This window comes from Vulpes vulpes, chromosome X (assembly GCF_048418805.1).
Source record: "Vulpes vulpes isolate BD-2025 chromosome X, VulVul3, whole genome shotgun sequence".
Classification (NCBI taxonomy): Eukaryota; Metazoa; Chordata; class Mammalia; order Carnivora; family Canidae; genus Vulpes; species Vulpes vulpes.
The window spans coordinates 21,178,473-21,201,568 of NC_132796.1; the positions used below are offsets into that span (position 1 = coordinate 21,178,473).

General features: G+C 38.5%; 1 protein-coding gene and 1 pseudogene across 2 annotated transcripts in view; one reads left to right on the forward strand and one right to left on the reverse strand.

The window, feature by feature from the left end:
- The first annotated feature begins 15,883 nt into the window (after positions 1-15,883).
- The window catches only part of LOC112919040 (melanoma-associated antigen B18-like), a 263,754-nt gene continuing 256,541 nt past the window's right edge, over positions 15,884-23,096 (forward strand). For both annotated transcript variants that reach the window (XM_072744509.1, XM_072744508.1), the window contains exons 1-2: positions 15,884-16,008; positions 19,365-19,481. The gene's annotated coding sequence lies outside the window, so the exon portion shown is untranslated. The remainder of the gene's footprint in view (positions 16,009-19,364; positions 19,482-23,096) is intronic.
- On the reverse strand, positions 17,497-17,928 carry LOC112919068 (translationally-controlled tumor protein-like; annotated as a pseudogene).

Below are 23,096 nucleotides of genomic sequence, written 5' to 3' on the forward strand. Positions count from 1 at the left end.
GTTTCCTTCTCCAGAATAGGGAAGTGTTCAGCTAATATTTCTCGAATAAATTTTCTGCTCCCTTTTCTCACTTCTTCTGGGACTCGTATAACATGAAAGTTACTACATTTGATGGAGTCACTGAGTTCCCTAAGTCCATTCTTAGAGTGTGTCCCTCAGAGACAGCATTCATGGAGATGCCTTTTGAGGAACAGAGGAGCTGGTGGGTGCCATTTCTCACCCCAACTCCCCACCCCTCAGCATAAACACAGAACCACCAGTGGGTAGGCAGCTCAGTGTGGACTCTGGCTGCCTAACTTGCTTACATCAAGCCCCACCCCCTCTGTGCTCTGGAGGGGCTGCCTTTCTCAGTCAAGCTTGCCTCAGTCCTAGTGCAGCAGACCCCTTCCCGGAAGACCAGCACAAACCCCTGCCCATATCACATCTCCCAGCCAGAGAGTCCTGCAGGGCCTCAATTCTGGTGGAGTTGGTGCTGGGTGTCATTTTACAAGCAGACCATGGCACGCCTAGTTAAAACTCACCACATTCAGACCAGGGACCAAACGCTGCCCACAGCAGGCAGGGAGAGCCTCTGCAGATGACCAGCCTAAAGGACAGAGCGGCCAGAACACAACAGAGCACATGAAGCACACACCAGAGACACTCTCTGAAGCACCAGGCCCTGGGCACTCCCTGACCTCTTCTTCATACGGCCGTTACTTTCAGGAACAGGAGATATAGCTGGCTTTTCTAACACAGAGGAAGGCATGGACTTAGACAAAATGCCAGGACAGAGGAATGTATCCCAGATGAACAAACAAGATAAAGCCACGTCCAGAGATCTAAGCGAAACAGATATAAGTGCCGTGCCTGATGGAAAATTTAAAGTGACAATCATAAGGCTACTCACTGGGCTTGAGAAAAGAATAGAAGACATCAGTGAGGCCCTTGCCACAGAGATAAAAGAGTTAAAAAAGAATCAGAGATGAAGGGGGCAATGAATGAGATTGGAAACAGGCTTGATGCAATGAACAGCAAACTGGAAGAAGCAGAGGAATGAATTAGTGACCTAGAAGACAGAATAATGGAAAATAACGAAGCTAAACAAAAGAAAGAAGAATCATGTAATATTTTGTACTTCTTTGTAACAACTGTTGCAAGTGAAAGTATTCACGTAATTATTTAGCATCATCTCCCAGCTAGACTGAAGGTTTCATGAAGAAAGGGATGATACTACACAAGACATTTATAAATGACAATATTAATGTTCTCTAACTGATTTCAATTTCCCCCAAAAATGCAGGATCCATGAAGATAAGGCTCATGACATTCTTATTCACTGTTCTGTCTTTAGCCATTCGATATAATAATGTCTGGCTCATGATATTCATTCAGTAAATGGCTATTGAATGAATGTATGAGTATATGAATGAAACATTAGCTTTTAGTATGGTGAAGCGTCATCTCTTTAGTTTTGTCTGTCAAGTTTTTTAACTTTTACATAATAGGTTTATTTTTTTAATTTCTAGTTTTTAAATATTTGCATACTAGGAATATTGAACAGAGATATTGGAATTCACGTCAACTTTCAATCTTGAAATACCTTGTAAAACTGAGACTGCATAACATAATCTATAAGCAAGAATGGTTTGTTAATTTTGGATTGTGATTATAGCACAACAGCTAAATAGGAAGCTATGGATATAAATATATCTGTTTGATAAGTAGTAGAATTAGAAAGTCAGAATTTGAAAGCCAAAACCAGTGTAGGTTTAATTTAGCACATCAAAGACATGTTATAAATAAACAATTATAAGTTGTTAGTGATTTACCCAAAGTCATAAAGATAATTAGCAGAAGAAAATTTCAGTTTCATTTTCCTGAGGGTTTTTTTTTAATTGTACAATACCTTACTGCTTTCCTACGTATTAAGAACCAGATTTTGAATGAATGTGAGGCCAACCAAGCCAGATTTGTTCATATTTCCTTAGTGCAATCAGGAGATTGGAATAAAGGCTTTCAGCAAGCAAACACGGCTACTAGACACATAATCAGAGAGCCTTAGTTGCTTTTACCTTGGTGTGGCATCTCTGTCTGCCACACTCTTTTTCTTGGATCTCAGAGTGGATAACTTACCTGTCTCTTACTGGTAGCCTCCTGCACACATCTGCATCTGTGATTTGCCTGGCATCCCTGAAAATGCCTGGCTCTCTGTTTGGATCTGCCTTGGGGTGCAGATCTGTGTCTTGCCAGTCCTGGCTCAAGAATATGGTTGAACCATATGACTTTTTATTACCCCACTATACTGGGACCCTGACACCAGAATTGAGAAAGATCTATCTTGAACTATGTGCTGTCCTACTCAACACTTGAGATTCAGGGTGTCCTCTGGTACATAAAAGTAGATGTCCAAAAAAGAATTAGAAGCCATATGAGTCAAGTTGGAAACCAGTGTGTTTACTTTTTATACCTTTGGTATTTTGCCTATTAGAGGGAAACATAGTAGCCATTGGGGCATTTCTGCTTGGTGGGTGCCAAAATCCTAACATTGGGGGAGGTTTAGGGAAATAACTGAATCATTAAAAAATTAGTACAAGGTGTTCAGAGCTAAATACCTCCAAATCTCTTGGACATAGGTTATAACATAATGCATTCTAACACACTTGTCCCTGATTTCATTCCCACTAGAAATGGGAAATTATGCAGACAGAAAACAAAGTATACTGTTGAGGAGGACGAGGAACCTAAGCTTTAACAAAATTTGGTTGGGCGCTGGGTCATGGAATGTAAAGATTCCCCAAATCACTGTCATTAAAGGAAATCTCAGTTACTGGGAGAATGCCATAATTGGAAGGAAAATGAAAACACTGTTCTGAGAGAACTATTGATTCTTGGCTTTCAGGCTCCTCATTTGTTTGAGACTAAATGTGCAAGCTAGACCACAGAACACCAAATCACCTTGGAGTTGCTGCCTCTGCAGTGGCACGACAGCTAATAGAGACAGGCTTGCATTTTCTCCTGAAGTCTTCTATCTTCCTTTAGTGTCATTGAACAAGGGCTGCTGAAGTGTCAGAAAAAATATTTATTGCTCTTCCATATGTCACTGCCCTCCTGCCAGTGACATGTGTACTCATCAGTCAAACGGAAACTACCCACCATGTTTGATTTACTGCAGTTGAAGGAAATCTGTTTGTGGGTTCCTATAACATAAAGCATTTTGCTAGAGATTAATGTTCTGATTTGCATGCAGCTCATGGGAGTTATATCATTAGTTTTCATGATATATCAGGACTAAATGTAAGAAATGCAACTCTGTTTTTTTTCTCTGTGGGGTCCTGTTCTTTTTCTTTCCCCTCCCTAACCTTTTCATTAACTTGTCCCTTGTTTTTCAGTAAAGCATTATTTACTTTCTGCCTTCTCAGAACTTGGTAGAAGATTAAGAGATTAAGTTGGAGCAATATAGAAAAACTATGGATGGAGGTGCCTGGCTGGTTCAGCTGGAGGAGCACGTGACTCTTGATCTTGGGGTTGTGTGTTCGAACCCTATGCTGAGTGTTGAGATTACATACATACACACATACACAAACAAACAAAAATTTTTTAAAAAGAAACAATGAACAAAGTCCCTCTTTGGAACACCTGGAAAATGACTTGACTAGCAACAAACTTCTAGTCTTGGCAATGGACTTTTTAACAAATGTATGAGGGCAAACCTGCAGAAAAATAGAATTGGCTTTTTTTCCCCCCTCACTGACATCCATGTTCCATTTATATTCTGTGAGGAGTGTGGAGTAGGAAATTCAAAATTTATCTGTATTGTGACATATTTCTGCTTTGCGTAAAAACATTCTATAGGTGCATAAATGAATCTACTTGAACTAGCCACACCTGGTTGCTACACTGGTATCTGTGATGATGGCAAGATTAATGACTAAGAACAGCTCCATTTATTCAAGTGCAGTTTCAGAAGGTGGGAAACAATTTATTGATATATTTCTTCCATATCTCAACATCTTCCAAAATGTCCTGAAGCAGATCAAGTTCTCTTTGACTGGTGCTCCTTCAAAGAATGTATTTTTCTAAGTAGAATAAGAAAGGCTTTTGTAGTAATACGCAAAACCAAATCTTTTGTACTTTTTAGAAATTAGCCAACATATTATAAATATTTCACAAAGTTTAAAGTTAGACAAGTGAGTGATATGGAACTTGAACTTGTATCCATTATGGATATTCTAAATACTGAAACATTAGAGAGGAGATATCAGTGATCTATACATCTAGAGTGGTTTAAAAATATTCCACTATCTGACTTCACATAGACACACTAAACTCACAGTTGAGACTGGAGCTAAGTGCCATCATCATATGCCCCCTGAGCCACATACTGTCTCTTAAGGTTCCTTAAGTGTCACTCAGGCTGGCCAAATACAGATCCTTATCTGAATTTTTACTTTTTTTTTTTTTTTAGATTTTTATTTATCTATTTATGAGAGACACAGAGAGAGACAGAGAGAGGCAGAGACATAGGCAGAGGGACGAGCAGGTTCCATGCAGGGAGCCCAGTGTGGGACTCGATCCCGGGTCTCCAGGATCACGCCCTGGGCCAAAGGCAGCGCTAAACCACTGAGCCACCCGGGCTGCCCATGGCCATTTCTGAATGGGACAGGAAGAGAGAATTAAGGATAAGATGTGAAGAATATTTACTTGGTGAATTAAAGTAGGTGCTTTTTCAAATTTGTTGGGAGAAATCCACCTAGGCAAGAAAGGAAGCCTAGGGAACATCTGTTCTGAAGATGGAGGCATAGCATAGAATATTGTGTCTGTGGAACTGTCTTACTCTGTGGTGGAAATGCAGTTATGCTAATAAACATGACCTGAGCCAGCCACCGGCTTGCTGGGAGATCTACCACTAGTGTTGCTAAGGAGGTTTTGTGGAATGTACAGTGGTGGGATGCCTGGGTGGCTCAGCGGTTGAGTGTCTGCCTTTAGCTCAGGGCATGATCCCAGGGTCTGGGATTGAGTTCCGCATCGGGCTCCTTGTAGGGAGCCTACTTCTCCCTCTGCCTATGTTTCTGCTTCTCTCTGTGTCTCTCATCAATAAGTTAAAATAAAATCTTAAAAAAAAAAGAAGGTACAGTAGTAGGTAGATGTGTGTATCTCAAGAATGGGCACTGCTTTTTATAATTATCAGTGTTATTGAGCTTATTGGATAATAATTCTGCCAATAGTTCAATAAAAACGAAGTTGCTAATACTGCTTTAACAGTGCTCTTTCTAGTTGTATTAGAGGGTAATAAATGACATTTTCTCAACAATAGCTAGCCCCCTCAAGGTCCTGGGAACCTTGCTCCCAAAATTCCTCAGAGATTTATGCTCTCCCAAATCCCTCCCAACTTGAAAGTACATAATGGGCCACTCCTCATGACCCCAATACAGCTCTTTCTGTCCACCAGTCCTGTTCCTATGCTTTAATAAAATCACCTTTTTTTGCACCAACCCCCCCCCCCCACATACACAAAAAAAACAGCGCTCCTTCTAGATGTGGTATACACACACACACACACTCACACACACAATGGAATATTACTCAGCCATTAGGAAGACCGAATACCCACCATTTGCTTCGACATGGATGGAACTAGAAGGTATTATGCTGAGTGAAGTAAGTCAGTCAGAGAAGGACAATCATTATATGGTTTCACTCATATGGGGAATATAAGAAATAGTAAAAGGAATTATAAGGGAAAGGAGGGAAAATGAGTGGGAAAAATTAGAGAGGCTGATAAAAACAGGAGAGACAAACAAGGGGAAGTGGAGGGGGAGGCGGGCGAGGGGATGGGGTGACTGGGTGATGGGCACTGAGGAGGGCACTTGATGGGATGAGCACTGGGTTTTATACTATATGTTGGCAAATTTAACTTCAATAAATAGATATATAAACAGTGCTTCTTTTTTTTTTTAAGATTTCATTTATTTATTCATGAGAGAAACAGAGAGAGGCAGAGACACAGGCAGAGGGAGAAGCAGGCTCCATGCAGGGAGCCCGACGTGGGACTCGATCCCTGGTCTCCAGGATTACGCCCTGGGCTGAAGGCAGCGCTAAACTGCTGAGCCACCCGGGCTGTCCAACAGTGCTCCTTCTAAGTGGGAAATTCATTGTTTCAAATTTTTCAATCTGATGATGCACACGCATAATAGCAAAGACTAAAAAACATGATCTTGATTAAAAAAATTTCCCTCAATTTTCTATTGGGAAAGTGAATAATTTTATATTAGCTAAGCTATTTATTTTGGAGTATATGAAATAGATTTTAAAAGTTTTCTGGGTATATAGGGGCACCTGGATGCAACTCGTTTTTGCCTCAGTTCATGATCTAGGGGTTGTGAGATTGAGCCCCACATCCTCTGCCCCCTCCTAGTTGTGCTCTCTCAAGCATGTGTGCTCTCTCTTAAAAAAACAAACAAACAAACAAACAAACAAACAAACAAACAAAAAAGCGTTCTGTGTCTATTACCTTTTCAATCATGGTAGTTGTGGAGTCACAGAATACATATTTCATCTATGGTGGCAACACATAGCAGAGTTTCATGCAATGTTATTTTATTCTGTTTATTTTGCTTTCCTGCTCTCATTATACTTTCTTCACAGTTGTGAAACAAATATTTGCACAAAGGTGATAGTTTGTCACCCTCTTATAGACGTTTTACTGGGAAACAAAAAAATGCCCCTGGAAAAATTGTAGAAAAGCATAACAAGCATTTTAATATAAACAGCAGGAATCCCTTTTGACTACACAATCCTTCTTACAAGAACTTCCGTTGAATAATTTAAATATAAATGGAAATGAACCTTTAGCCTAAATTTTATGTGATTAAGATTGTGATCTTCAAGTAAGCTTTGTGTCTCACGTCCACTTTCTAAGCTACACATATGTAAATGTACACAATCACATACAAAGCTAGGGATTATATTTTCTTTTACCATCTTTCATATGCTGTTTTTGAGACATCATCCTCTTCTGTTTTTAGAGATTAAACTATTAGGATTAAAATGGAACCTTAGAAATAGACCACCTTATTGATCATGAATAAAATCCTTAGTCATTCCAATTCTAAAGGCTTTAATCTGATTTCTTTCTCTGTTTCAGTAACTTTCAGGTTAAGAATTTGTCATGATTCCAAGGACATGTTTAATGCCCTTGTAAACCATAATCCAGCTCTCTCGTAGCTCCTGACTGCATTTGGTTAGTCTCTTTAGAACTGTACTGTGCTCCTTAGGGGGATTATGTACAAAAGAGTAGAGATTGACTGGGTCATGCATGCCCTTCCTTACCATTTGAACAGAAACTCAAAAGGAAACCTATCACTACTATTGCTAGGAGTTTTGGTGGAATGAGCAGTGGTATGTAGGTTTGTGTGTCTAGAGATGATGTGTTAGTAGTGCCATCTTTGGAGTGGAAAGGATATAACAGTAGCTCATTTTACATAGCCTAAATCTAAACTGTATTAATATAGTTACTTATGTAGTGCTACATCTATGAAGGAAAAAAAGTTTACTTCATGAGCCACTTCCCTTTTAGATACTCTTCTGAACACATTGGCTCTCTTCACACCATTAGATAGCTGTTGTTAAATATAAAATGAGGGGATCCCTGGGTGGCTCAGTGGTTTAGCGCCTGCCTTTGGTGATCCTGGAGTCCCGGGATCGAGTCCCGCGTTGGGCTCCCAGCATGGAGCCTGCTTCTCCCTCTGCCTGTGTCTCTGCCTCTCTCTCTCTCTATCATGAATAAATAAATAAATCTTTAAAAAATAAATAAAGTGAATTTTCTACCTCTGACTTGTGACTTGGACTATTTAAAATGTTGTGACAAACTTTTAGTTGTCAAAATAAGTCGTGAGGATGCAATGTATGCAATGTACAGTGTGGTGACTATAGTTAGTAATACTGTATTGAATATCTGAAAGTTGCTCAGAGAGATCTTAAAATTTCTCATCACAAGAAAAAAATGTTCCATACTTATTACCGTGATCATTTCTCAATATGTACAAATATTGAGTCATAATGTTGTATACCTGAAACTAATATAATGTTACATGACCATTATACTTCAGTTAAAAAGAAAACATAAGGGATCCCTGGGTGGCGCAGCGGTTTGGCGCCTGCCTTTGGCCCAGGGCGCGATCCTGGAGACCCGCGATCGAATCCCACGTCGGGCTCCCGGTGCATGGAGCCTGTTTCTCCCTCTGCCTGTGTCTCTGCTTCTCTCTCTCTCTCTGTGACTATCATAAATAAATTAAAAAAAATTTTAAAAAAAGAAAACATAATAAAATCAGGATAAGCACATGGAAATAAAACTTTGTAAATATTTTCCAGCTAATATTTCTTGGCTCTGGGTAGAATTTCTTTCAGACCAATTAAGGTAAATGGATAGCACTCTTTTAAATATCTTCATGAAAGGATTTGTTCTCTTTCCTGTGTCTCATGCAGATTCTGTGAGGAATTGAATTTAACACATATTCTTTCGGTCTCCTCCTCATTATTGTTTGTTCCTTCTATTATGGGACTCCAACATTTGATTTTAGGCTCTTCTTCGATTTCTCATTTTCCTCATTTCACACTTGTTTTGACTCCTAGCCGGGTCTTAAAGGCTTCTTTCTTTAATTATTTCCAGAATCTATGCTTTTTCCCCATCATTGTTAATAGATTCGCTGTCAGGCCTGGTTTCTGGCCACTTATCTCCCTTATGCTAGCCTTACCAAAGCGAGTTTGCAGCTTTAATCAATAGTAAAGATTGTGGTTAAAAACTAAATTTGCTGCGTATCAGGCTTGATGTAAATCTATTCAAACTTTTTTGTGTACTGCCTTTGTATGAAGGTAATTTATGCTCTCTTCCAATGCCATCCATCCATCGATCCATCTATCCATCAAAAAAGAAAGGATCTTCTTATAATCATTGTATTTCCCCTATAAGTAATAGCCAAACACACACATACACACCCCTACACACACACTCTGTCTCTCTGTCTCATAGTCTAAAAGCTTATATAACATGAATCTGGGATGAATAACTCTTCCTGTTTGATCTGCAGAATCTGTTATTGAGTATGCTTTAAATTGATATTTCTTGATAATACTCCTAACAATCCAAAAGTGAAAAAGATTTTTCTCTTGATAGTCAGTGCATTATCTTCCCGAATTGAAAGAATTGACTTCTCTGTAAGAAGCCAATGACATTTGGACCAATTTCTTATCAAATTCTAGGATTAAGTCTTACAAGTAGATTTATTTCTCCGTGGATAAAACAAATAAGAATGTGCTATTCAGGCTCTCAGCTTTCGGTTTTATGGGCCTACTAGGCAATTATTAATGGATTAGGAAAAGGTAAGCTAAATAAAATGAACTCTTGTGTTGTTACCAGTACTTTTCTATAGAGATACCAAGTACCTTCACATATACTCCAGAGGTGGGTAAAGAAGCTGAAAGGCTAAAGGAGACAGGATGATACCAGTGAAGTGAATCTTCTTCAAATGCACAAGAAAGTTAAAGGGCTAAAGAATAAAAAGGAATTGAAACTGAGAAGGAAGAGACAAACAGAAGAAGGTGAAATTTCCAATTACATTATTAAAGGTAAATTGATACATTTCACAAGGGAAATTTTAAGTGTGTTCCATTAGTTGAGGAGAGCAATAAAATGCTGTCTACATGTATTGTGATCATAAACAGACTTCAAATTTTTAACAGAGTTAGAATCTCCCTTTCATATGGGAAAAACTTAACTTACATTATTCATCAGGAAAATATCTCACATCCCGAAGTATCCATTTATGTAGAAAGAACCAAGACATTTAAAATACATAAATTACTTTGGTACTTTAAGCGTAGTGAGGAATCCAGGTAAGGTAAGGTGGGGGAGAACAAGCTATTTAATCTGAAAATGCAGTCTATGGACTGATTATTTGATACTGATGCTAGAATTCTGAGAATGTATGAAAGTCCTGAGCAAAGACAAGGGAGGAAAAACTTCCTCACCAGTGTGGGAAAGTTGTCTGGGATCTTCACGGAATGACAATCGGGGCATTATTATGTAATGCTTAGTGTTCCCATGTGCTTCTCCTCTAGTACATCCCAGAGACACAGAGAGTCCAAACTCTAAGCTACATCCAGGTTCCTCCTTTTGGGAACAGCTTAAAACAACCATCAAGTCCAGAGAGAGGAAAGGATGTAAGAGTTGGTTCCCGAATAAGAGATGATTGTAGCAGCCATGGCTGAATCACTAGCAACTGATTTAAGTGGCTTTAGTGGTCACATTGGAAACAATCTAACAGTCTCTAGAAAAAACAAAGCCACCCATGGGATTCAGACTTAACATGCACATCTTGGGTCACCTGGTGGCTTACTTGGTTGAGCATCTGACTCTTGGACTTGGCTCAGGTCATGATTTTAGGGTAGTGAGATCGAACGCATGCAGAGTGTGCTTGAGACTCTCTCTCCCTCTACCCTTCCCCCTGCTCACATGCTCTTGTCTCTTTCTAAAATAAACAAACAGATCTTTAGAAAAATTCATGAAAATAAACAATAAAATAAAATGCACATCACATACAAACACAGATGTATACGTAAATAGAAACTTACCTTTTTCGGGATCCCTGGGTGGCTCAGCAGTTTAGCATCTGCCTTCGGCCAGGGGCATGATCCTGGAGTCCCTGGATAGAGTCTTGCGTTGGGCTCCCAGCAGGGAGCCTGCTTCTTCTCCCTCTGCCTGTGTCTCTGCCTCTCTCTCTTTCTCTCTGTGTCTCTCATGAATAAATAAATAAAACTTTTAAAAAAGAAAAAAGAAACTTTCCTTTGTCTTTTCTTATAAAACTGAATATAGAAGACTTGAGAAGAAATAACAGAGACTTGATTTATCCTTGTGCTTGAAATAGCAGTAACAAGGGAAAAAAATGAAACTCTGGAGGTCAGACAACAAAAGAATAAGAAACAAATAATGAGAGCCAAATGATTGGTTTGGCTTACTATCTTCAGAGGGTTTCCAGGCCATGATGCCATTGTAGGAGTGAAAACCCAGGTGGAATCCAGGGGCCTTGGTAATTTGAGGCTCCTGGGAAACCAAGGTGACTAGAGTTTGGGGTATGGAGAGTAAGAGAGAGGCAAGAGCTTCATTGAGCTAGAATCCCAAAGATCTGCAGAGGATCCCACTAAAAGTACTGAGCTGAGCGCTGAAGAGCACGTGCATGTGAGAAAACTACCCGAGACAGAGGAAGGAAAACTTGAAAGAATTAGAGGTGAAAGTGCCTGTTTACATCAGACAGACTGGGAAACCTTATGACTAATACGGCATGAGGTGGACTGTCAGACAGTCTTCTCTTAATAGGGAGGAATGATAAGCCCTATACTGAGCACTACTCTCATCCTGCCGAACTAGTCTTAAAAGGAAGATTTGAAAGGATCAAACTTCATGGTATCCCAGAAGAAAACTGAAGACTATTTTAGGAAGCCAAGAATATCCAGCTCCCAGCAAGGCAAAAAAAAATCACAGTGTCTATAATAGAATCAAAATTTACCAGGCATGGAAATAGGCAGAAAAATAAGACCCATGAAGAGGAACTAAATCAAAACTGACCCAGAACTGACAGATATTTACCCCACTTGTATCTACATATATGTCATTGTTGTTCTTCTAGATGCTGTTCTCTGCCTTTAGCAGAATATAAATGTGCCAACCGTAACTTAGTATAGTGGGTCTTAGTTATCTGGGTGTTCATCGGCAGAGTCCCCTCTTTGGTTATATTATAGGAAAATAAAAGTCATTGCAACAATAAAAATGTCTGCTAATAAAGATTTATGCATATATGGCCTTTACTATGATGAAGTATATTTCTTCTGTATTCAATTTAAGAGATTTTTTTTTTTAAATCTTAAATGGATGTTGAATTTTGTCAAATGCTTTTTTGGCCTATGCTAAGATGGTATGATTTTTATCTCTCATTCTATTAATGTGGTGTATCACATTTATTGATTTGCATATATTGGACCATTTTTACTTCCCGAGAATGAATCCCACTTGATCATGGTGTATGGCTTTTTAAAAGTGCTGCCAAATTTGATTTGCTAGTATTCTGGTGAGAATCTTGACATCTATATTCGTCAGGGATGCTGGCTATAGTGTTTTTTTCTTTGTGTAATGTCCTCATCTGGCTTTGGTATCAGGGTAATGCCGGCCTTATGAAAATGGGTTTGGCAGTGTTCCTTCCTCATCAGTTTCTTAGAAGAGTTTGAGGAGGATGGGCAGTACTAATCATTTAGCACAACATATGCATCTTTCAGATCATTATGTCGTAGACCTTAAGCTTATACAATATTGTCTGTCAATCCTATCTCAGTGAAACAGGAAGAAAGAGGAGTTACACAATTAGCCCTCCCCAACCTCCCAAATCCTTCTCTGCTTAACACTAGTGTCCTGTTCAGTTAGTCTTCCCTGATTGCCACAAGCTGCGAAGAGAAATTGAAATCACAACTCAAAACAATTGCAAAAGCCCTTAGGAAATGGACAACTTGAATAATAAAGGATCAATAGAGTACATTTGAAATAAGGATAAAGCTCTCAGTTCTTAGAAATAGTCCTCTTTAAAAGCTTGGCCTTTGGGGGACGCCTGAGTGGTTCAGTGGTTGAGCATCTGCCTTTGACTCGGGGCGTGATCCTGGGGTCCCAGGATCGAGTCCCACATCAGGCTTCCTGCATGGAGCCTGCTTCTCCCTCTGCCTATGTCTCTGCCTCTCTCTCTGAGTCTCTCATGAAAAAGTGAATAAAATCTTTAAAAAAAAAAAGAAGTTGGCCTCTAAAAGCCATCTAAAGTTGAAAGTGAGGTAGAGGGATGTCTTATGTTATATAGTTCTATTGAAATTGCTTAGCAAAAAGAAAATTTGGACTTGGTTCATTCTTGGTTTCTTCAGACAAGTAGGTCAGAATTGCAACCAAATTCTAAGTGTTATTTATAAAATCAAATAGACATATTTTACTAATTTTCAGTTACCATGAAGTCCAAATTAAAGGCTTTTTTCTTAGCCTTCCACTATTTATAGTTTAAATTTGGCCTTGTTTTATTTTTATTTTTTTAAGATTTTACTTATAGAGAGAGAGCATGAGTGGGGAGTGGGGGGTGGTAGGACGGAGGAGTGGGAGAAGCACATTCCCCACTGAGCAGGGTGCCCAATGCAGGGCTCCATCCCAGAACCCTGAGATAATGACCTGAGCTGAAGTCAGGCACTTTACAGACTGAGCCACCAAGCACCTTTTAGGCATTATTTTAAATGGCAATTGAGAAAGAGTTAGTATAAGATTACCTGGGGGAGAAGTAAGGGCATGGTTGTGAATTCACCCCCCATCCCCCCAGAAGATAGGAGGGCTTTCTATCTTTCATTCTACTAGAGGTGAAGTCAAATGAAGCTCGGTACTACTAATTGGACTGATTTTTGTACCAACAGCCAGAAGGAAAGATGGGCCTATAATGCCATGAGAAGTGGCTTAAGAAGTGCCAGTACCTTTGCTAATTTTATTTGTTTTTCTAAATATTCAGATTTTGATGTTTATGATAATCTATTAAAAATCGTACTCTGCTAATTTCTGCTTTTCTCTTTACTAATTTGTTCCTTTGGTTTTTTTTTTTTTTCACCTCTAGTAGCTTAGTTAACTACTTTTCTCTCTCCCCAGAATTTTTTTTTTTTTAAATTTACCTATTTAAGGATATGAATTTCCCAGTGAGGATCACTTGCTATATCCAACAGTTTTGAATATATGCACTGGGGGTTATCATTTAGTTCTAAATCATTTAAATTTCCATTTTGGATTCTCATGAGTCATTTAGAAGGCTGTTGTCACATCTCTAGGTACATTATTTTTGGCTGCCATTTTGATTGTTGATTTCTGTTTTTTTTTTTTTTTTTTATTTCTATTGTGTGATACTTTCTGGACTGCTGAGTTTTTTGTAGTTGAGCACTTAGTATATTTTTATAAATAAACACATTTGAGAAGAATATGTGTGATTTGATTGTCATTCTGTAACTATGTGGATAAGTCAAGCTTGTTAATGTTGTGATTCAAGTTTTCAGGCTATCTTGTGTTTTTGTGCCCCTGACCTAATGAATTCTGATAGTTGTTTTAATGTCTCCCACAATTATTGTGAATTTGCTAAATTGTCCATGTAATTTTATGAGTTGATGCTTTATATGTTTAAAAGTGATTTTGTATAGTGAATAAAATTCCTATCTTCTAGATAAATCACTCCATTTGTCAGTGTGCAGTGCTATTCCCCATCATACTGATGATTTGTTTTGCCTGATAGTATATCTACATTATTAATTTTTAAGTGTTTTGTTGTGTATTTTCCTCTTCCCTTATATTCAATCTACCAAAGCTATTTTCCTATTTGTTTTTTTTTTTAATCCATTTATGAGGGTTTAGTAAGAGAGATTTTGAACCTTTCATATCGCCTATACTTTTAATTTAATCTTGCCAACTTCTATTATTTCCTGCTTTGGAACAGTGTGCTTTCTTTGGTTTCTCCTTCCTTCCTTTTTGGCCTTTTGTTGGATTTATTGAATTTGTTTCTTTTCATCTTCTGTTTACAAAAGGCTAATTTTCCATTCTATTCTAATTTTCTAATATTATAATTTTTATTCTGAAAATTTCTCTTAGATTTTCAAATATTTGAATTTTTATGATTTTCTAATAAATGTGTAATTATAACTCTCCAACAAAAAATAAAACAGTCAACACTGTTTCATTACTGTCTACTATTTCCTCTTGTCATTTCAAATTCTAATGCTTAGTTACAGACTTTTATAAGCTTGATATTTTAAGCTAAATACTTAGGTTTCACAGTGAGCTCCTGAGTTTTGTTTTGCTTTGTTTACCATTGCTTCTTGCATCCTGTTACTTATTTCTAGGTTTTTGTTGTTGTTACTGTTGGAACACATCTTTTATTAGGTCTTTCAGAATGTGTTCATCAGTGGTAGTGTGTGTGAGTTCTGGTATGTATGAAAATATTTTTATTTCTTTCATTCTTTAATGAGATGTACAATTGTATATTCAAAGTTTGTCTCTTTTTATTTCTTCTGATTGTAAGCTCTCCTCACAGACTTTTTATTTGTAATGTTTCTGACTAGAAGCCTAATGCCAATTTTTAAAATTATATAAGTAATCTAGCTTTTCCCTCTGTCTTTGGTCTGAAATTATGCTCTTTATGTGCCTAGGAATGGTTTTTTTTTTTTTTTATGATAGTCACAGAGAGAGAGAGAGAGAGAGAGAGAGAGAGAAGCAGAGACATAGGCAGAGGGAGAAGCAGGCTCCACGCACCGGGAGCCCGACGTGGGATTCGATCCCGGGTCTCCAGGATCGCGCCCTGGGCCAAAAGCAGGCGCCAAACCGCTGCACCACCCAGGGATCCCTAGGAATGGGTTTTTAAATCTTGCTTTGCATTGTATCTTTGGGCCATTTCAATCTAGAATATTGTGAATATATCCAGCTTGGAGAAATCCCTAAGCATTTTATTTTCTTTCTCAATTATTCTGTGATGTCTTTTTGCAAGTCCTTTTATATGAATATTGAAAATTCTGGATTTATTCTGCAGTCTACTTAACAGTTTCCTATACTTTTTAAGAAGTTATCACTTCTTCTGTATTTTGGGAGGACTCTTAGTCTCACTTTTCAAAGCTTAAATACTATAATAATGTAAAATTCACATTTCTGCATATATTCATTGTATATTAATGCATAGTGTTATTTAAACATCCTTGCATATGGGTGGAGCCATTTGACTCACTCTGGGCATTATATTGGACTACAATTCTAGGCCTGCGCTCCTAATTTTTTCTTACTATTCTGCATGCTCTTTCTCTTTATCAGCCATCCAGATACACAGCCACTACATGATTAGAAACTGGATCCCTGAGTCATCGCTTGAAGGAGAGCCTCCTGACCTGGAACATCTCCATTGGACTTTACATGAACGAGAAATTAACATTGACTTGGTAAGTTACTGGGATTTGGGAGTTATTTCCTGAAGCATCTGGTGTTCTTTGATGTAGGTAATATATCACAGTAGGTAGTATAATGCTGACATTTGATAATATTAGATACAATTAAAAATTTAACATAATCTTATTTGCATCTTGTTTCATCTTACCCCATGGTTTCAGACTTGACTGTCTTATAAGAATGATGTAGAGTTTGTTTACTTGTTTGTGCCTTTACTGTAATTATCATTGTATAATTCAACACTGAACGCAATTTATTACTCATTGTTAAGTTTTCAATAGCTGCTTTAAAAATGAAGTAAGTTTATTGTGTATCTTAGGAATAGATTTTTAAGCTTATATAAAGTTAATATTTCAAGTAAATTTACTCCATTTGAGAATTTGAGTTTTTGCCATACATACTTTTTTTTAGAGATTATCTTACAACCTGATGTATTTGTGTGTATTTTTTTAGTTTAAATACATTCTTATTTTAGACAATCTACAGGACATGGTTGGGTTTTTTTTCCTTAAAAAACAATGCCTCCACAAATCAAATGAGATACCATCTCACACCATTGAGAATGGCTAAAATTAGCAAGACAGGAAACAACAAATGTTGGAGAGGATATGGAAAAAGGGGAACCCTCTTGCACTGTTGGTGGCAATGCAAATTGATGCGCCACTCTGGAAAACAGTGTGGAGGTTCCTTAAGAAGTTAAAAATAGAGCTACCCTATGACCCAGCAATTGCACTACTGGGTATTTACCCCAAAGATACTGATGTAGTGAAATGCCAGGACACCTGCACCCCAACATTCATAGCAGCAATGTCCACAATAGCCAAACTGTGGAAGGAGCCATGATGTCCTTCAACAGATGAATGGATAAAGAAGATGTGGTATATATGTACAATGGAATATTAGTCAGCCATCAGAAAGGACAAATACCCACCATTTGCTTCAATGTGGAGGGAACTGGAGGGTATTATGCTGAGTGAAATAAGTCAATTGGAGAAAGACAATTATCATATGGTTTCACTCATACGTGAAATATAAGAAATATTGAAAAGGATTATAAGGGAAAAGAGGGAAACTGGGTGGGGAAAAATTAGAGAGGGAGACAAACCATGAGAGACTCCTAAGTCTGGGAAATAAACAAAGGGTTGCAGAAGGGGAGGTGGGTGGGAGTATGGGGTGACTGGGTGATGGGCATTAGGGAGGGCACAAGATGAGGTGAGCACTGGGTGTTCTACTCTATGTTGGCAAATTGAATTTAAATTAAAAATTTTTTTAAATTACCACAATACAGAATAGATAGAAATTGAAAAAAACAAAAAACAAAACAGAAAACAGTGCCTCCACTCCAAATAAATCAAGGTCAAAATAAATGAAGAGCTCAAGATGACCTCAGTCCCATTCATCAAAATCCTGGTGTTATGTGGCTGAAGAACAGCAGCCAGTTATGACAACAGGTGATACATCCAAAGTAATAGCCAAATTTGTTAACATTTTTCCATTTCTAAACCATTCTTAAAAGAAATCCTATAGAAGGTCACACCATCCTCACAGTAGTCTAGCAGAGCAGCCTTCCCATCTGGGTTCGTGTTTTCATCAATAAAGAACTGGTAGTTTTTGCAATTAGTGAGAATGTGCTTGATTTGTTCTGTAGCCCGGGTCATAAAGGGTTTTACTCTTTCTGGCCTCTGTTCTTCAAGTTTGCCTTTGATTGATTTTATGTAACTTTTGACATACTTTCTGGTAGGCTTCTGTTGTGCAGCTGGTTTCTACAGGTGATTGTTCAGGACAGTATCTATACCACTGCTGACTGTGCTTTCTGTACCTTCACCCTCAGCGCCTTCTGTGGGGGCATTTCCCCCAGTAAGTGAGGCATCAGTGTTACCCTCTGTTCTCCTGACCATCCTCTCCCCCACCTCCAGGCACAGGCCCTATGTAATCTCCCAGATCTTGTAGATGTTTGACAATACCTCATCCTAGCTGATGAGGTCCTGGGAGATGATCGTGATGGTGATTGGAGAAAAAGGATAGTGGTGCTAGCTTAGCAGGAGCCAGGAGCTCTGAGCAAATGTGGTGCAGCCAGAGTGGCACTCGAGGTGTAGGGAGGGGTGGGCAGAAAAAAGCTACAACCTGATATATTTGATTAACTCTCACCTCTTGAATTGTCTATAGTATGGAATTTCACTCTCCTATAATTTAGAGAGTTAAAGGTGATAAAATATTTTAACATACCCAGTATTTACCAAACTGTACTTAATTTAATTTGCATTCAGCATGTTGTAAAATATAAATAGAGCAAAATTTATAACATAAAATATACTAAGTATAGTGATGGATACCAAGGAAATGGTAATGACCAACTCAGTAATAATGGATGATGATGATAATACCTGTATTAGGACAGACAGGTCTTCTAGGGCAATGTCGTAACTGCTCAGTCTCAGTGGCAATGCACTGTTTTATTTCTTACTGAAAGTACACGTCTCAAGTAGGGCAAGGAAGAACCCAGTGCCACGTGGTTACTAAGAGACTCAGGCTTGGAAAGAGGCAGATCTTGTCATAATGCTGACTCAACATGGTCTTCCAGGGTTGCCCCAGCAGAGGAAGAGAGAGATGGGAGGCTGGACAGGGGGTTTTCATTCTCTCTCACTAAGTTACTCCTGTCATTTCAGTTTATATTCGACTGCTCGAGCTCTTCCTCTAGCCTTGCACATCTCAAGATGGCTGCAAAGTCAGCGTTCCATGAGTCAAAGGAGAGGGGAACCAATTATGAGTGGGCACTAATAATGTGTCCGAAATAGCTACCGTTTCCTGAAAGGTGTACTGTGTACACTATCACATCTAACTTTCAGAGCTACCTTATGTGCTTCCTACTTTTAATATTGTCATTTTACCGATGAGGAAACTGAACCCTAAAGATGTTAAATACTCACCTTAAGTTTGAGTTTATTTATTTCTTTTTTAAAGATTTTATTTATTTATTCATGATAGACACACAGAGAGAGAGGCAGAGACACAGGCAGAGGGAAGAGCAGGCCCCATGCAGGGAGTCTGACATGGGACTCGATCCTGGGTCTCCGGGATCACGCCCTGGGCAGAAGGCAGGCGCTTAAACCGCTGAGCCACTCAGGCTGCCCTTAAGTTTGAGTTTAATAAGTGGAAGTTCCAGAACTTAAAACCGTGTCTATATTAGTAGAAGGACCGTACTCATATTTGCTACAGTATTTCACCTCCTCACAGTAAATACTTACCAGTTATGGTAATATCATCCTGACTGGAACATTTCCCAATTACCAGGATCATTTAAGGAAGATTGAAGTGACCAGACTGACTCCCTCTTTTTACCTCTTTCCAGCCCTCATGGTTGGGTCCTGGACCGGAGACCTCAGGTGGAAGCCTTCCTTACGCTGACTATGAGACTAACCCTTGTGTCCGGCCAGAGCAGTTCAAAAGAAGACGCATCACCAACAAGGTCAGTCCTGTGCCAACTCTGCCCTTCTAAGAATTATTCTTTTGTTCAGGTGTCGAAACCCTGAGCTTCTATTGTAAGTCTGACACAATATGGTAGAAACAGTATGGGCTTTGCTCACTGTCCAACCTGGGCTTAATTCCAGGTTCCAACACTTACTAGCTGTGTGACCTTAGGAAAATTACTTTCCAGAGATTCTGCATTTTTCATTTGTAAAATGAAAGCAATAATGATAAGTATTATTGTTAAAACTGACATTTCTTGGGCACTTAGATTGCTGCCACTGGGCTAAGTGCTTTAGCATAAATTATCTTGTTTAATCCCTCATTATCCCCCTGAAGTAGGTACTATTATTCTGCATATATTATACATGAGAAATTATGTAATTTTCCCACACTTAACCAGCTAATAACTGACTGAAGATTCAAACCTGGAATTCACTAACTCCAGAACTACAGTCACTGTTATTAGAAAGTATTTATTTTTGTTAACATTAAAAGAAATTATGTCTATGTTCACTTATTTTTCCCATAATTTTTCCAGTAATTTGATGTTTACTTGTTCAGTTATACACAAGTCATAAACTTAAAACCCTGTCTAGTGTCCCACTCTAGCATCTTGCCTAGTTCCCATGAACATAGTCCATGGGTACCTCCATCACTGGTAACACAGACCTTTTTTTGACTCTTTTTTTCATTGGTTGAAATGTCCAGATATTTCCTGCCTTTGAACATCTCCCTTTCTGAACTTCACTTGCCTGATTATTATAAGCTCCATTGTCTCATTGTTTTTTTCTGTTATTAAACCTACCTATCCAAAGAAACAGTTACTAAATGCCAGCTAAGAAAGATACTTGTGAATAGGGCATACATCCTACTCTCGGTCAGCCTGCACACTAGTACAGGGGACGAGATGGATGTGGAAATAAGTATAATGCACAGGAGGAAGTAAATTAGGCCTGGAGGCAGGCATAAACATTTGCACAGTGCTCAGAGAAAGGAGAGCAGGAGTCAGCTGACGTCTCCGAGTTTCTAAGATAGGCCAAATACTGTCAGGTCTCATTTACATTTCTCATGACCCGGTGAAGAAGGCATTATGATGATTTCTTTTCCCAAATAAGAAAACCTGGCTACGCAATTATGAAGTAATTTGCTGGAGAATGTTGCTTGGACATTGTGTCTTGGGTCTGAAAAGATCCCAAGGCTTGGACACAGTGGTCTGCTGGTCTGAAAAGATCCCTTCTGTTCAGTGGACACGTCTCATCTCCGCGTCCTAGTCCTCTTCCATTCTGACATAGCTCTTCTAGACTTGCCAAGGAATTCCACCTCTCAATCATTAAGCCTCCTTTTGGATCTTCCTGTACTGATTTCTAATTGGAAAAGAGAGGGAAAAGGCAGTCGAGAGGGGATCACCAAGTTCTTTAGACAGACATGCATCCCTAAGCTTTCTGAACTCCCATTGATACTGAGTATTGCTCAGGACTGGCCCAAGGTAAAACTGCTAAGTAGGGGAAGTCTCCCTAAAGTGGCTCTGATACCTGAATTGGCACCTTTCCTCCCACTGTAAGTGTGTCACAGTGTTTCATTCGTCCCATCTGCATTCCAGGACTCCCATGCCAGCCTGACATAAGGAGAACTTCTTCCTAAATGAGGTTGGCTTCCTGCCCCCATCAGTCACAAGTATGTGATTACCTCCCGACAGTGTTAAGGCAGGCTCGCTGAGTATTGGCTCTTAGGGGTTGAGTAGGAAATGGAGGCCTCTTGTCATGGGTTAGCAAGTATCATTTCTGAGCTTTAATGACTGATGATCTGTTCTTTACTCTGTTTGCTTCTCATGGTCTAATTACTATCTTTTTTATGTGTGCTTTTTTTGTATGTGTTTTATATGAATCTTGGACACATTTTGTTCTTCCCCTTAAAGTACTGCACATCTGCAAGTTTTGATCTTTTTTTTTTTTTTTTTTTTTTTGGACTTGGGGTGCCTACCTTGTTCCATCTTCCTTTTGAATCCAACTGTAGAGGCCATCAGTTTTAAGATGTTGGTGTCAATGGGTCATCTTCATTTTTTGACAAACCAATCTCTAGGAACATTGGTGCTTCCTAAAAGTAATCATTTCAGATCTTGGGTGTTGAAGCTCTTTCTTACTGTTTTTCAAAGTTCTATGTGGCAGTATTGATTAAGTTAGAAGTATTTTGAGTATATAGACATATGTATGGATAGGGACACTACAGGAATTTGTGGTGAACTTTGTTGTCACTCTGCATGGGATCAGATCCTGGCCCCAGTATTTGATAGTGCCTGGTCTTAGGAAAGTTACTTAACTGCACTATTGTCTGTTTTCCTTACTCAGTGAACAAGAATATCAGCACAATGGTAGTGGTATTTATCTTAGAGCTTTCCTTCCTTTCAGGGGTTAAGGATTAAATGAAATTATGGATATAAATCCCTTGATTTAGAATGTGGCATATGTAAGCACTCAGATTTTGGGTATAAAGGAATAGGCACTTTTCTTTAAAATATTGTTCAATTAGGCTTCAGTAGGAATTGTACTTAAAACTCTCAGATGTCAATTTTATTTTTAAGTAACATTTGGAGAGGTAACTTCAGGTAACTTCAGGGGAAAGAGACAGGGAGCTTAGCTTAGATACCAAGATACTTCTGAGGGTTCTTTGGAAGGATTACTCGGTTGGCACAATGCAGTGGTTTATCTAAAAGCACAGAGATGTTTCAAAATATTTGTAGCTTAGTTTAAATTAAAAAGTAAGATATTACCATCTCCTCTCTTTTGAAATTTCAAAAGCTTAAGGAAATTTCAACGTAGAGAAGAGGAGTAGAGAGGAATAAGAGAACAAAGTGAGGTTCAAAGAGCTGTTGTTTTTACTTGAGATTTAAATAGTGGTAGAAAACAGAACCACTTTTTCTATAAGCAAGAAACTGGGATAAGAATGATGAGGTCATTGCACATTTAAAGTGGTAAGAGTATTTAAAAATATTCAATTGTCTATCAGAAAAGAAAGTGGGGTTGTTTTTTTTAAGGATCTCACTGTGAAAACAGATACATTTCTGTGTATGAAGAGATTGTGCCAAATATTTGGATTTAAACTTAAAAAAACACTGAATGTGGATGTACACAGAGAATTAAAGGTGATGAATTTAAGTTTATTTTTTCTGGTGATGTGTGTCTGCTAGAACTTGAACCAGAAGTGCTTTCATTTAGATGTTTGTATGATAAAGACCCATAAAACTGTAAAACTTTGCTATAGCTGTCAGAGATCACAGTTGAATGCAATTCAAATTATGAGCTCATTGAAAGCACCTTAAAATGTCAGTAAACTCATTTCTTGAGCTGTTGGCTATCTTTTGGTGAAGATAGCAATAGGCTCCCAATCTTATGGTGTATGCTTCTCAGTTCAATTACTATGATGTGGTCAGAAATATTGCCTGTACTTTGGTGATGAGGTATTTTTGAAATGAGAATTAACATTCTCACTCGACACTTGGTACAATTTCACTCCTGACTGTCACTTTTAATGGTTGTTCTGCCTTTTTAAATTCTGTGTAGTGCAGGAAAATTCTGGGTGAGTCATATCAAGTTGCTAAATGTGGTTGTCTGGCATG